The sequence below is a fragment of the Psittacula echo genome (assembly GCF_963264785.1).
Source record: "Psittacula echo genome assembly, chromosome: 1".
Taxonomy (NCBI): domain Eukaryota; kingdom Metazoa; phylum Chordata; class Aves; order Psittaciformes; family Psittacidae; genus Psittacula; species Psittacula echo.
The window spans coordinates 42,444,554-42,461,212 of NC_137735.1; positions in this window are offsets into that span (position 1 = coordinate 42,444,554).

The window sequence follows — 16,659 nt, forward strand, 5'->3', positions numbered from 1 at the left end:
CAACACCCCCAAGTCCTTCTCTGCAGGGCTGCTCTGAATCTCTTCTTTGCCCAACCTGTAGCTGTGCCTGGGATTGCTCCGACCCAGGTGTAGGACCTTGCACTTGGCATGGTTAAACTTCACCAGGTTGGCATCAGCCCACCTCACAAGCGTGTCGAGGTCCCTCTGGATGGCATCCCTTCCCTCCGGTGTATCAACCGAACCACACAGCTTGGTGTCATCAGCAAACTTGCTGAGGGCACACTCAATCCCACTGTCCATGTCACTGACAAAGATGTTGAACAAGACCAGTCCCAACACCAATCCCTGAGGGACACCACTCGTTACTGGTCTCCAGCCGGACATCGAGCCATTGACCACAACTCTTTGTGTGCAATACTTCAACCCTCTTAAACTACAGGGAAAAGGATCAGTAGAACTAGCTTAGCTGGATAGTGAAGCAAGTATTTCAAAAGATGATCTTTTCTAACTAGCCATTTGTTATATTTTTGTATTTATTTTTTTTTTGAGTGGAGGTCTTTTGTGAGTCCAGTCTGTAGATCTACTGAAGCTTAAACTTTTCTGGAATAAGCTTTAGCTGGAAACATTTTGGAGGACTAGTGTACATAAGAAATGCCTGGATAATCTCTTGTCACTCCACAACACTCCGTAGGAACCTGCTTCCGGACTATTAAAATGTGCAAGTTGCTTACAGGATTTCTAGGTTAATATATGGGATCCTTATTGACCACACAAGAATTAGAATCCAAGAAGTGATTAATGCTGTTTTAATTAAAATAATATGAAAAAATACAATATAACTTCCACTCCAAATAATATTTTTGTTATATTTTAATGTTTTTCACTGTGCACTTCCCCAGGGAAGCAACTAAACCCAGCAGTTATGTTTAAATTTGTCTGTCATTCTACCTCTCAAAGACAAGGCCTTGGATCATTATCTTCAAGCCCATAATCATCTCAGATTTTCTAGTTACCATCATGTCTGAGCTCAGTAAAAATCTGGTAGCATGTTATGTGAAAGCTTTCTCTTAGGACTAAACTACTGTCTAGTAGAAGGTGAGAAATTCTGTTCATCTTCTAAATGGGCTAAGAATCTCCTTAGGATTTAGCCAAACACTGCACAATCATTTTGTGAAAATAAAGGTCTAATTTCCTCCTGATGACATTTGCACTGAAGAGGAGCAAAAAATTAGGAGAGTTGACTGTAAGAACTTCATGTCCTAACATTTCCTCTCCATAAAATGTAACCTTAAAAAGCTGGCTGTGCTTTGGAACTAATGCTTTACCTATACAACATGACTCCCAAGGAGTTTGTCAGCTTGAGACAGAGTGGAAGAAGGAGATCTCTGGATCCAGTGCTGCAATATGTAGTCTGGTCTTCTTTCATCTCAAACACCTGCCTTTGTAAGTCTTTATAATTTTATGAAACTTAAAATACACAAACATTCTTGCTTCTACCTGAGGCTCTTGTGCATAACCAATGATTCAGGTTAGCAGAGTAATATAACCTCTCTCGTGTCTTTGAAGCATTTCATCTCTCTGGTTGTTGCAGACTTTGAGCTCTGTTATGAAAGGCTTGATGCACCTGACTGTAGACTCTCAGCCTGCATCCCTGGTTTGTTGCACAGGCCACTTTGTGTGGAGTTGACAAGGCAAGGATCTTCTGGTGGCTGCTGTAAACCATTCAGACTCATTGGCAAAGCAAAAACTAAGGGCTTACTGAGATGGGAGTTCGGTGAATGCAGATGTCTTGTGTACCTGATTTTAGTATGTGTGCACTATTCACCATACCTGTATTTTGAATATGGTTATTATATGAACAAATATTTATATTATACATTTAAAGTAAATCTGTATAGTATTTTCTAAAAGCTTTTTAGATGTAGGTTCTTTTTCTGCAATATTGTTTTTTTTTCCCATGCAATTTTTTGTCGTTTTTGATGATTGTTTTCTTTCAGCTGGTACAACCTTCCCCATATTCCAGAAACATAGCAAAGATGTGATACTGACAGTCATATTTTTATTGTTAATACATGAGTTTTATAGCCTTTGGCCAAATTATCCCCTTGCTTACACTGAAGAAAAGCTTTGGTCTTTAAATTTGTATGAACTAGATATGAAAACCCGTATATGTCTGTTAGTGAATTTTTCCTAATAGCGGAGTAATAGTTCATTTTTTTCCCTAACATGTTTGTGGGAGTTACTTTGGCCATTAGCATGGATCAGAGAGCACAGTGATACAGTGATATTAAATAATACAGAGAGTGCATTTCCAGATTTATCTTCCAGACTCCTGAGATGTCTATGCCCCAGCCACCCCCATTTATATAATCTTTAATATAGTGAAACAATATGACAATAGTACCTATTGCTTTTGGGGGAGGACTAACAGATGACCTGAGTAGTATTCTGAAGAAGAGAGTGTATGCAACTGGACTCAAATGAAGTGATTTTTCAAGACCGCAACATATTGTGGCTTATTTAAATGGTAATGTTGAAAACCAGCAGTAACTAACTGGACATAACTGCTTTAGTGCAATCTCTCTGATGCATCTGGAGAGACTTGCTCAAAGCAGAATTGGAATTGTATCTTGGTTTAGCTGCACGTCAGTGAAAAGAATCATTTTGAGGCTTTATTATGGTGAGTTGGACATTGCATTCTAAAATACGCTTTACAGCCACTTTAAATTTGATCTGATAATTATCTTTGATTTGAGGTGTCTCATCATTAGGCCTATCTTGTAAATCAATCTGTGACTTTTTAAAAACCACCATTTATGGTGAATTACATTTATCATTAAGTCAATGTATTTTTCAATACATTTTCAGCTTGTTAGTATCTCTTTCATCTCTGGGATCATTCTCTTTGCACTTGTGCATGCATAATTCAGATTGGTACTGGGTTCTTTGCCATGGACAGAATGCTCAGCTGAAAGATGGTATTTCTGAAATAGAGATGTAAAATCCACATTGGCTGTGTAATAACTGATTTAAACTCTAGTGATGACACAAGGAGAGAAATGCAGAAAAAATACAGCATGTAAGTAGTAAATGTCTCTATTGTTATTAGAACTGGAAAAGCTTTCTCATGTCAGAAGTGAAATTGTGGCCTCTCTGAAGTGTTTGGAGTTTCTGCCACCAAGCAGAATTCAAGCAATCAGGAATTCACATCAGAATTAGAGAGCTAATGGATTAAAAGCATCACATGTTCTTAATGGAGTCACTTCCAAAGATGCTTTTGAAAATCATGCTCTTTTTCATGATGACAGTAGTGTACCAGCTATGCACTCAAGCAAATTTATCATAAAACAATAACCATTCTGAACTCCTTAATTTGCCTTGTGTTCATTGAAAATAATAAACCACAGACAGTACTGTGTAAGATCATCCTTAAATGAAAAATATTATGGGTTTCAAAGTAAGCTGTAGCTGTCTGTGACCCCAGCCAAAGGACGCAGTTGTCATCAGCTAATTTACACTTGCCATGCAGTGCAATGTCGCATGAAGTTTGGGCTTTCTGACTGCAGCAGACATGATACATGAGCTAAAAGCAAAGCTGAGCGTGACACAGGGTACAAGCCTGCGGTAGATCTCAGGTGTGTTACTGCTGCCTGACAAGGTCCTGTCTGTCAGCTGGGCTACGGAAACAGCTGGCACAGATCTTCATAGCCTACTCCACCTGCGGAGGGAAGCCAGAGATCTGAAATCCAAGCTAAGGAAGTCTCAGCTACCATATTTTACTTCCCAGTTTGGAGGCTAGGGGAGAAGCTCAGAGGACATAGACCAGTATTCCCACTCAGCTTGGGGACACTCGTCATTCAAGCCAGTGGACCATTCTGGCAGTTTTCTATTAACATAAAAAAACATGTTCAGAGTGTACTCTTTTTGTATCAACTCTATTCCCTCACTTTTGCCTTCCATAATAGAATCCCAGTCTTCCTTGTCAAAGTACTAGGTCACTGAAATCTGCATATAACACTTACAAATCCATTTAAACATGCTGGTAATGAATTGGTTTCTTGCTAAACTGTTAGAGGTGTTCTGTAGCATCCTGGCCGAATTATCATGCAATTATTTCATGCAGGTCTGCTTGGGAACTGAAAGAGACTTCACAAGAGATCTTTGCTTCTAATTTCCTGCCTTTTCTCCTATTGAAGACTCAGTTTTAAAATCTAGTTTTAAAATCTCGGTTTTAAAGTCTACACCTTTGTGTGTAATAGTCATTCTACTGCAACAGCTGATAAGCTTAGAGTTCTTCGATGGCAGTTATTAAAAATTAATTTATAGACCACATGCAAACAATACCACCATGTTTCTAAACACTTACACAGTGGCTTATTTACTAGCATTTCCCTTTAGTACTATACAAACCACAGTGACAGATTTTTCTCTCAGAAACCATCCATCATTGTCTTGAACTTGTCAAGACGAGTAAGGCTGTGCCATGCTCTTTTATAATGTCGTTCATATTTTTAAAGCCAAAGCTTTTGTAAAAATATTAGGTCTCTTGCAAGTGGGTAAATTTGATCAGGTTATTTGAAATATTAAAATCACTCCTTAATTAAATATCTAAGCTCCAGAAACACAATTGTTATAATTTCTGACAGCTCCTAAAAAGCTGAATACTTTCCATGTTACTGTCTTTCAGATTGTTATAAATAAACATAATTTCTCCTTACTGTGAAAAGACATAAAATACGCCTTTTCAGCTGCTTTTCAGTCTTTGAACTTTATACCATCTTCATTATCATATATGTGTTAAATCTACAGATTTATTGCAGCAAATCACAATTATGAGGAAGAGACAGAAGAGACTATAATAGATGGTAAAATATACTAAACTCAATGTAGTTCTTCACTGAGGATATTTGGGCATGGAGCCAGCATACAGGGTGTGCAGCCCCTGTAACAGTGATGGCTGTGCAGTCCCCTGTCTCGTTAGTGAGAGATCAGCATGCCAACTGATGCTGCTTTCCCCTCCTCTCTCCCTTGACAAATATGTGTGCATGCTGAATAGGCATGCACGGGGTAGCTTTGCCTTGCTCCTATGAGATCTCGGCTCAGACTCCTAGACTGAAGTTTTGGTTACCCTGCCTGTTGTATCCACATATACTTTCAATCAAAGCAAGCAGGCATGGAGTACATGGTTGACTCGAGTCTCCAGTGAGTATCAGCATTCATGGTCAGTATGCATCTTGTCTTTTATTTAACCTGTATATTAAGAGAGAAGTTAGGCTGGAAAGCAGGTAACCTTATTTGGTACAGATATATAGCCAAGAACTCAAAATGATTGCTCTTGGGCTTTCGAAAACATAAATAGCTTTGTGGGAACAACAGCAGCTGGCAATGCCTGGGCTTGTGCCAGGCAGGAAGAGCCATTCCTGAGGAAGGAACAAGTTACCCAAGAGAAGCTACCAGCAGACAATAGATCAATCTCTGTTCTAGACTGGGCCTTTGTTTCTGTCTGTACCAAAGAAGAATTATCCCACGTTACTGGGAGCACACTGGATACGGCTCTCTAATTATAATTTTAATTGCATCTAATTGACGTGTTGCATTCCATTGCATAAAAGTGTGCCTGTTTCTGGGAGAGATGTGAATCCATTCAGCTTGAAAACCTTTCAGAGTCTGAGGTATGTAAGTTCGTGGCAGGCATTGCTCTTGCTCCAGATGACTGCAGCTTTAGCTGCATCTTTTTTAGGAGAACATTTTGAGCCCTTTAGTCATGCTGCCACATTTTTGAGAACACATGCTAATACAGAGCAACGATATCAGGCAGAGGGCAGAAGCCCTCAGTTCCCTCAACCCCGAAACCCCTCATTTTCCATTATTTATTTAAAACCAAAAGAATGGAACTGGAGAACCTTGCAGGATGAAGATGAATTTGAAAGAATGCAAATAGGATGAATGGATTTTAAAGATACAGCATATGAGCAGACAGGAGAGAAATGAGAGAGCAACACGAAAGCTAACATTTTAGCTTATTATCTTATAGTTTGCACTACAGATGCCATTTTTTTCTGTGGGAATAACATAAACAAATTACAAATACCACCACAATTTTCTGAAAGTGGAATTCAAAGATAATTGTATGATTATTTCCATTACTGTGTTTATAAAAACTACTTATCGTAGTTACAATCTGCATCAGTATAATACTTAAAAGCCTCAACCTTTAATATGTTGTAATAGCAACATTCCTGTCAAGTTTGAAAATGTGACTTTACCCATGTAACAAATGAGAAGCTGAGGCAGAGAAACCGGGACCCATACAAGGGGACAGATGCAATACTGAAGTTGGTGGGAATGGATTAACTACACTCTTACAAGGATAAGAATATAAGGTAAACAATTTTTTTTAGAGTGTCTGGAGGCAATAGGTCTTATATATTTTGAATGCAAGATTTTGAGAAAGAAACTGCTTTGCTATACAACTTAAAAGATTCATTCCGACTTAAGGGAATTTATCCCATTTATCAGCTGCATATTTCTGCTGATTTTGTCTCTCCCCTTTTGAGCTACACTAGCAAAAGCCCCAGTTCTCCCCTGCCTAGGGTGTGCTTCATTTTTGCTTGTTGATTTTTGTCTGGAGATATATGTTTTACTCTTCCGGTAAAAAAACTTGTGTATAATGTTAATAGTTAAGCATTTATTATTAATATATTTTGAATTATAGAATAATAGAATGGTTTGGATTGGAAGGGACCTTCAAAAATCATCTGGTTCCAACCCGCCTGCAACGGGCAGCAACATCTTCCAGTAGACCAGGTTGCTCAAAGCCCCATCCAACCTGGCCTTGAGCACTGCCAGGGATGGGGCAGCCACAGCTTCTCTGGACACTGTGCCAGTGCCTCACCACTCTCATGGTGAAGAATTTCTTCTAAAATCTAATCTAAATCTCCCATCTTTCAGTTTAAAGCCATTCCCAATTGTCCTGTCACTACATGCCCTTGTAAAAAATCCCTCTCCAGATTTCTTGTAGGCAGCTCTAAGGTCTCCCCAGAGCCTTTTTTTCTCCAGGTTGAACAACTCCAACTTACTCAGCTGTAGTAACTCCAGATGAGGTCCCATGAGAGCTGAGTAGAGGGAGAGAATCACCTCCTGCAACTTGCTAGTCATTCATCTTTCGTATTTGTGTTTGGGATTGCCCTGACCCAGGTGCAGGACCTTGCACTTGGCCTTGTTGAACTTCATGAGGTTCGCAGGGGGAGGCTGGCAAAGTCCCTCTGGATGGCATCCCTTCCCTCCAGTGTGTTGATCACACCGAATCGACATACCAAAAGCTTTTCTTGCTGCCCTTGATGTCACTGTCCAGATTTAATTCTATCAGGTCTTTAGCTTTTCTTACCTGATCCCTGCCTGCTCAGACAATTTCTCTGTATTCCTCCCAGGCTACCTGCCCTTGCTTCTACCCTCTGTAGGCTTCCTTTTTATGCTGGGACTTTGTCCAAGAACAACTTGTTCATCCATGTGGGCTTCCTAGTGTTTGTGTCCAACTTCCTCTTTGTTGGGATGCATCATTCCTGAGCTTGAAGGAGGTGATCCCTAAACATTAACCAGCTTTCTTGGGCCCCTCATTCCTCCAGGGTTTTATCCCATGGTACTCTACCAAGCAGATCCGTCAAAAGACCAGTCTGCTCTCCTGAAGTCCGGGGTAGTGAGTTTGCTGTGTACCCTTCTTGCCACCCTAAGGATCTTCAAATCCACCATTTCATAGTCACTGCAGACAAGGCTTCCCAGCTTCACCAGCCCCTCCTTATTAGTGAGAACAAGGTCCTCCATGGCACCTCTGCTCACTGGCTCCTCTAACACTTGGAGATGGAAGTTATCATCCAAGTATTCCAGCGACACAACACTCATATCTTGCCTCCAACAGGACCTTGTGCCCCTGGTCACATGAGAGACACTGTCAAAGGTTGGTCAAGCATGACTTCCTTTTCTTGAATCTATGCTGACTATTCCAAATCACTTTCTTGTACTTCATGTGTTTGGAAGTACTTTCCAGGAGGATGTTTAGCAATAAAAGAGGATTTAACAAGGTAAATTTTTAACTGTGTTATTCTCTTCTGCGTATTTCATATGGAAGGTCACAATGTCAGAGATTTTAAGTGTGTGTCTATAAAAGGCTCAGTTTTCTGTTATCAAAACTTGTCAAACAATAATAGTTAATTTTCCAGTGCTCTGTAGTTTATTGAAGATATTACCAGACAGTGATGACAACAACATGGGCAACCAGAAGAAGGAACAGAAAAATACAGACAGGTTTAAACTGATGTTCCAGTATTTGTTTAAAAATGGCATTACTGGAATAAAACAATGTAATTAGCTCAAATAGCAGTGCTCTGTAGAGCCATTACTTTGGACGTTTTTTAGTTTTGAGGCAATCTGTGAGGTGTGACCACTGCTCCCGCAGCAAGTATATATGGTTGTAGTTCATAACAACTTGAAAAGCAAAGAGGATAATTAATGTGACTGATTGTCACAGAGTTAATGTTAAGCACTTGGCTGGGCTGTGTAAATTAGGAGTTGATCTAGCCTCTGTGTTTAGAGAGAAAAGAGAGATAAAATAAGCACCTTCAGAGGGTATTTTTGATCCTAGGCAAACTCTGTCACTTTTTTCCCTCCCTTTCTCTTGGCAGATGATTGGAGTCATGAACAGTCTCCAAACTGAGGTGAAGTTGTCAAGAGCCTAGAAGTGGGAAGGAGAAATTACAACCTCTGTTATAATGAGAGGCATTAAAATTAAATATACATAATGCTTCAGCCACACCATTGCCTCATGTGCCTACAAACACGTTCACATGTTAAGTAACATATTATCAGTGCCTTTTGGGATACCTGCATGAAACCTAATTGGCTTCACAACATCCCAACATAAGCCCTCAGCAGAGCTGATTGAAGAATTAAAGGGGAGGGGGACTCAAAACTTCAGATGTGGAAAGCAGTATTAGTTAGAATAATGTGTTTCTCTCATGACTGCTGAACTGAGAAAAAACATGTATCAGGGTGTTCAATAATGGTGTGGAAAATTGAATTGCTTTAGAAATAAAGCACATGATACAGTCTGTAAAAGAGGCCCTGTTTTCTACCTCTCAAGCTGACCATTGGGTTTCCATTCGAAATGAAAAAATTAAGGTTCTGTCTCTTCTATTTTGTCGCAGTCTAAGAGGGAGTATTTCCTGCCTCTGAAATAGAATTTGTTAATTAGCAGCTCCAAGATTTTAACACTATATATGGAGCAGAACAACAGCAAAAAAACAAACCTCAAGCCTTCAACCATCACACTTCTCCTTTAAATATGCGAAATAATTTCTTTGTCAATGTTCTGAGAATTGATTCTATCCTCAAATTTAGGTAAGAATTTTTTATAGGTTTCATGCTTGTTGATGAGCTCTGAGACAGATATAGATTGTGGTGCTGTCCTTTCCTGTTCACATGAAGAATCTGTTTTTGAGACGTCTGGGGTTTATAATATACTGTACATGACTGGCAAGTGCATTACAACAATAAGTCAATGAGATTTATGTCATACGCATATATATTAGGTCATTCACTAGTTTTCACTAGATGGCTGAATACATGAATTTTCTGTCAGGGAAATTCACTTACACCATCAAATTCCTTAGGAAGGGATGTAACTCAGCCTGCTGTGTTGGCACATTTCGGGATAATATGAGACAAATAGTAGTTTCGACTCAGTCAACCAGATAAAACTTTGTCTTTCTGTATGTCTAGTGATCCTGTAGCTCAGTTTCACATATACAAATTTATATGTCTAACAGAGAGGTTGAGAGAGAACTTGTCCTCTGCTCTCTCAGCACCTTAATATGATGCAGAGAGAGGCCCTGAGGGAGTGACTCCTGTAGAGGCAGGTGCTGTTTATGGTCTTTTGATGACAGAGAGAGTCTGGGTGGCTACACTCATCTTGAGAGACTTAATTAGATGTGGGTTGGAAATTAGTATCTAGATGCTAATTGGTTATTAGGTACGACTAATTTAAATTTACAGACCTTAAACTCTTTCTTGTGCTGTATTACAGGTTCAGTAGGAGGAGTGTCCCTGTGCTTGATAGTTTGGGCTAAGGACCCCAGCAGCAGGTTTCAGTCTTTTTTGCTCAATTTAGATTTCTTGCTTTGTCTGTGAATTCTTTAACCATTGAACACAAAACAGTGAGGTAGGTGAACAGAACTGATTGTTTTATATTTTGTCTTGTTCGCGTTATTTTACTTTTCTTAATAAGGAATACTGCTACAAAACCTTAATGATAGGTGCGTGCTGACAAGCCTGATCTCACAAAAGGGCCCTTTCTACATCCTGTAAATCAGTGTCTAAACTGGAGAAAGGTTAAGATTTCAGGTACATCGCTCTTTCTAGCATCTCGCTATCCACTTTAGAATTGTGCCCTTTCTTACTAAAAATTTGTAGGCTATAGGAAATAAACTTTAAATTCAGCTCTGAATAAAAAACCAAACAAAAAACAAAAACAATTGAAAAAGTGACCTCCATGGGGCTTATGGGCAGGGCTGTGGAGGCTCTTCTGATAATGTGATAATGATGGAAGGGTGGTTCTCAGCCACCTTGTTCTTTCACCTCTCAGCCTCCTTGAGCACCTGTGGATACTGGCAGAAGGACAGATATAGTAGGTCATATTCTGTGTATATTCAGATCATGGTCTCACTTCCAAGCCAGTGACATTACTCTGAAGCCTCTAACCTGCTCCTACAGAAATTATGTAGCCAAAATGAAAGGTTTGGTTACGTCAAATATGTTACCTGATGCCACACAAAAGAGAAACACCAATGCAAAGAGTTTGATGTGTCTTAACGGTGCATAACACAGAACTCTTTTAAATAAAAAAACAGAAGGGCTTAGTCATGCCCAGATTTCAGGCTGCTGTTCAAATTAATATGCTCTTCAAATCACTACCTCTATGCTATTTCTTATAATTACCTACGTTTATTTTGGGTAAAGTTTCTGGAAACACAATTGCTGTAATCTGTGGCCTTTAATCAAGTTTTGCTGCTGTTAGGGTGCCTGAAGTTACTGTTTATAAGGGCAACCTACCCTCTCTTAATTTCTTTATCTTTAAATCCCTCTTCTCATAATTGTTTAGCTGTAAAAGTCTGTTGAAGCTTGCCTCACCAATCCGCTGCTTTGAATTTTTAGTGATGACAGCTAAATAATGAACACTCCCCAAAGGTAACAAAATCACAGTAACATTCCGATAGCTTCTCTGTAGTCTGCTAGGAAACAAACATCTGTGAAAGATTATTTCCTTTAATGCTGCCTGATGAAGATGACCTTTAGAGTTATCACAAAAGTGAAGCTTGAACCACCTGCAGAGGAATAAAAGGCAGATATTTACACAGTAAAAGTTCTAACTACTGCAGGGAAAAAATTAAAAAAGCTTTAGGTATGTCTTCAACTGGTGCAATACGCCCTAGTTAACTTGTTACATGTTATATTTGTATGCAGTAGGTAGTAACAACAGGAAGGAATACCTCAGAAATACCAGATACACAGGGTTTGGAACAAGCACACACAGCTTTTCATCTGCAAAATGAGAAAAGAACAACATTAAAGTAACTTTATTATATATTAAAGAAAAAATTACTAAGACTTTGGAAAGAAGTGCAAAGTAATGACTGCAGTGTAGACAAAAGGGATCTGCGCTAGCCTGAAGGCAGCAGCTGGAAGCACACTAGGTGATGGTGATTTGGGCTAATGCAAGCTAGCAAATGTCTTATGAAAAATGTTCCAGGTTAAGTCAGAATGGGAAGCCGTGTTTACAGAAGTCTTCTATAAAATACTGTGCAGAATAGAGTTTGGCATTCCTAATATTCTATTCTTAATATTACTAAGTTTGGAGTCTATATCAGTATCATTTTTCAAGGGGAAAAAATAAATATTTCATTTTAAGGATGTTATATTGTCTCCTAAAATCTAATTCTATTTAGGTATAGGTAATATTATGCAGGCATATCAATATAATTCCACATAATACATCCACATAACATGCAGTATAAATCTGTCACTTTGTTATGAAATTTAATTCTATTTTAAGTTAATTCTACTGAATTACACTATTAGTTATTTTTCATCTTTTTCTTCTGAAATACTGGACTTCTTCCTAGAAATCCAGTGCTTAAACCAGCTGCAGTCAGAACTTGGGGGGTTTTTTATTCAGTGAAAAAGTTTGTACCTCCAGAAATGCATTTCTCTCAACCCTACCTGGGGGCATTGATTAATTTTGGAGTGATGAGCCATAAATAAAGTCTCAAAAGATACCACATGCTGAACTACCAGCATTTTTGGGCAACCTCTCCTTTCATGACCTTGTTTATGCTGTCAGCAGTGGTGGGATCACAGCACATGTCTCAATGGATATCTTTGTATCTTTGCTTTTATAATAATCTCTTGAGTTTCTGTGCCTGTTTTTTTGGTTTGGTTTTTTTTTTTTTACCCTATAGGCATAAAGATTTGGCCTTCACAAAGTATTCTCTAATACTTAGGAACTGGGCTACCTGCAAAACAGTATGTGGGGAGGATGCCCATGATTATCAAGAATAAAAATGCATTTTCATGCCTTTAGATTTATTATTTATCTTTATTTTCCCCAGACATTGATTTAGTGACTGGGAAAAAAAAAAAAAAGATTTTTTTTGAGAGAAAAGCAATTATAAAAGTTGGTTAACTGTTAACCACACTATTTAATAAATCTTAAATGATCTAGACAGAATATAAAGCATTCATGTCAGCCTTTAATTACAGTCTGGTCATTTCTGGTAGGAGTTCATGCAAAGTATTATCTCTGCACATATGATGTGGATACATTTCTTTTAATATGTAAGATCTGCTGTAAGATTTTAAGAATGGTTTGCTTGGACTGATTTAGGTAGATTAATTTTAGTGGGAGTTTTGTAGGTTGTTTTGTGGGCTTTTTCCTATCTCCTTACACAAGCTAAGTCTGGAATGGTCTTTTCTACAGTTCTGCTAGCATGATTTTCTGCCAGTTTACAGTTCCTTGAGAGCCGTTCTTCCAGCAGAGTTCATAGATACAATACTTTGATGCTCAGAACTGGCTCTGCAGTGGATATATGTTACAGGATCACTCATTGTTTCACATAACCTGTTCTGAGCTAAGTTTGGAGAAAATATTTTTGGATTTGCATGGACCCATTCGCAGAATAATGAGTAGTTTCCTTTTTTTCCAAAGTTTTGAGAAGTGACTACTTGTGTAACGTCTTGAATTTCACCTTGAATTACTCTGCAAGTGATCTGGGTAAGTAAATAAGAGAAAATAAGTTTACTTTCAAGAGCCTAAAACACAATCATTTAAGATCACTAGTATCTGTGGGCACTAGTTAGTCCTGGGCTAATTCTGCTTTTTGCTTGTGAGGAGCTTGCACTTGTGATGTGAGAGGAATTAATCTGATGCTAACATGAAATATATTACTTTGAGATACAGAAATGAAGAGTTGCAGCTAATGTCACAGGAATTTTAGAAAGCAAGAGAAGATGCTGAATGCATTGCATTATGTGGCAAGTAGTTCAAGCATACTGTCAGCATCTACCACCTATAATTGATAAAATTCAATTATCAGTTTTCAGAGGCAAGAAAGTCTGAAGTGTCTTCTTTGGGGATCAATATAAATTTTAATGAAGAATTACATGTGGGACTTACGAAACAGCATAAAGCTCTCTCTGTTGGTCTATGGGTGAGAAAAATCTTAAGGACTGGAATACTGATGATTCAAGGATTTGAGGGTTTAAGCAGTTTGTGTATGGTGAGATTGTTTTATAAGACCATCATTAAATATTTGTTTGAGAAGTTAAGGAGAGAAATAACATCGCTAAACCCATTTTCTTGTCATTGGACTATTAGATTATGGTCCACTTATATTCTAATTGAAGCTCTAACATGTTTCAGTCTGGGACATGTGCCTATATCCACAAAGCCATTTGAGAACTAAATTCTTCTTTGAACACCTAATTGTCACCAATTTTGGGAGAAGGTGCTCATCAGAATGGGAGTTAAGTGCTCAAATACCTTTGAATAGCTGAGCTGTACTGCTTTTCTTTGGAGCTGTGGTTTATAGACGTACTTGTGTTCTAATTCTTTGGGAGACAGAGCAACACCCTTTTCACCTTTCCTATTCAAACAGTGCATATCTGTAAATTACGCTGTGCCAAGGCTAAACAGAAAAGCTTTTATTATTATTTGTTATTTTTGTCTACATTGCTGCAGAAATACAAAAGCTAGACATTCAAGTAAACAAAGATAACACTTGTACAGTCCATTTCTGCAGTGTACTTTGACTTTGTAGGCATTAATGCTCTCTTCATGAAATGTTGATGCCAGCATTAACAGCCAAATTAAACTCTTCTGAATAAGCAAGGGATCTTTCTTAACTGGCAGTGCAATATTCAGCCAGCAGAACCATCTGATTACTCCATATTTTTATGTTTATGTAGCTATTCTCACTTCTATGTAATTCGGCTGCTACTATTAGCAGAAACCATTCAGACTTTATTAAACGTATTTGTAAAACTCATTTTCATTAAACATGTGACATCTGCATTTCTCTCTACTGGGTTCTGCCTTCCTACCTGAAACAATCAGAACTAGGCACATTATACATCTGCCATCTTTCATAATCTAAACCGCCTCAAGTAGGAACAATGCATTTATATTTTATAATGAAAAGAAAGCCTCTGAATGCCAAGTAGTAGACACAAAAGATTATCTTCCTATTTGCTAGGCTTGGATTGTCAGACATTAAATTTTTTAAGAGCCACTTCTGATGAATTATTGATGTTCTCACTATTTAGAAAATGGATCACATCATTAAGTAATTAGCACCCTGCCACTTCTGCCTATCATATTTAACGTGTCATCAGAGAAGGCTGTGAACTACTTCTTTTTAAAGTAGCATTGTTTCTCATGTATTGCCCTTTTGCATAGAGTCATCTAAATGCATATGTATTCCATAGGGTTAGGATCCTACATGCATATGTTGCTTCCTTTTAGAATATGTATACATGGTTCTTGTAGGAATTTAATCATGTGGATTTTTCCTGAGGATTACTATGCCAAGCAAGGATTTGAAATGATATTTTTTACACATCAATAGAACCTGTTGACTGTAGTGAAACACCTCACAAAATATGCAGTTTTACCAGGTTAAAACAGAATCCTGAAGTCTGTCATGTGACAATTCATTTTAAGCTTGTAGTAGGTCATACTTCCTAAGTAGCTGACTTAAGATCAGTTTATGATCAGTAATTTAATATTGCTAGCTCAATATTTGAGGTTATCACAATACTTGTTTTTCTTTTATTTAAATAATTAGGAACCACTAAAACTGCTGAGGAATTTAGAGATTAATCATGCTGTGAATTGTCCATATATTTTGGCTTGACTGATGCAGAATTTAATTTTTGCATGTAAAACATAGAATGGATCCCTTCTGAAACTGTTAAGCTGCAGTAAAGATAGTAAGTGAAATGTATTCAGATTCATATAATCAAGTGTTATCCTCTATATGTAAGATATCCTAATTCAGGAGGTCAGAGTATTTTGGAATAATGTTGGTTAGCAGATTTTTATACTTTAAAATGAATAAAATAGAGTTCTGTTTTGAAGTTTCTATCCAACAAATATCACTTCTTGAAATAAGAAGTGTCTACAGATTCAGATGAAATTACATAAAACCAACCTAAAAAAACCAACCTAAAAAAGCCCAAAATAACCATAAAATCCCAACCCCCCCCCAATAACAACAAAACACCAAACAAACCCACAAAAAAAACCCCAAATCCCCAAATCTTAAGCCTCTAAACCTTCAGCATACATATAGGCCATGTAAATTTTACTTGCCATAATTTGCTGCCCTTTTGCAAAATTAAGACGCAACAGTGGTTGGTTTGTTTTCTTCTTGATCTATATGCAACTATGCATTCTGGAATTTGTCATGCCTTAGTCATCCACCTCTTCCTAAGAGCCTGCTAGAAATGACATTAGAGGTAGATGTATACCAGCAAAGTAATTCCTTATCAGACCAGTAATTTATAAACATAATGCATGTTAGTTAGAGATATTAAATTAAAAAGATATCTGGACCTGCGTATTTGTCTGGGTTATTGTGCACTTAACTGATCACAGAATTATTCTCTGCATTTAAGAGATCTCAATACCTGATAGTTGGGAAAGCAGAAATATTAATAGAGGTAGTTAAGAAAATAGGAAAGTGGAAAGAAATATTGCATGCAGTTCATGGTAATGACAGTTTAAGAAAAAATAGTTGATAATTGCATACTTTAATAAAAGACAGCAGAAACTGACCTCACGCTGGATACGTGTATTTAAATGGACAAGGGCATTGATTGACATAATTAGATGCTTAACTGGACATGCCAGTCTTTGTATGTGTGACTATGATGCACAGTATTGAAAGGTAACCTGCTCTGGTTCAAAGTATTTTATTTTCTAGTTTCAGGCTCTTTAAATTGTCAAAGACTATAGATTATGTAACGAGGACAATAGTGGCAAAAATTCAAAGCCAGAGGCTAAGAAAAATCTGTTCAAGAGAATAAATTAAACAGAAGTTTAAAAATGGGTGATATAGAACAAAAAATAAGCAATTATAACCAGAAGAA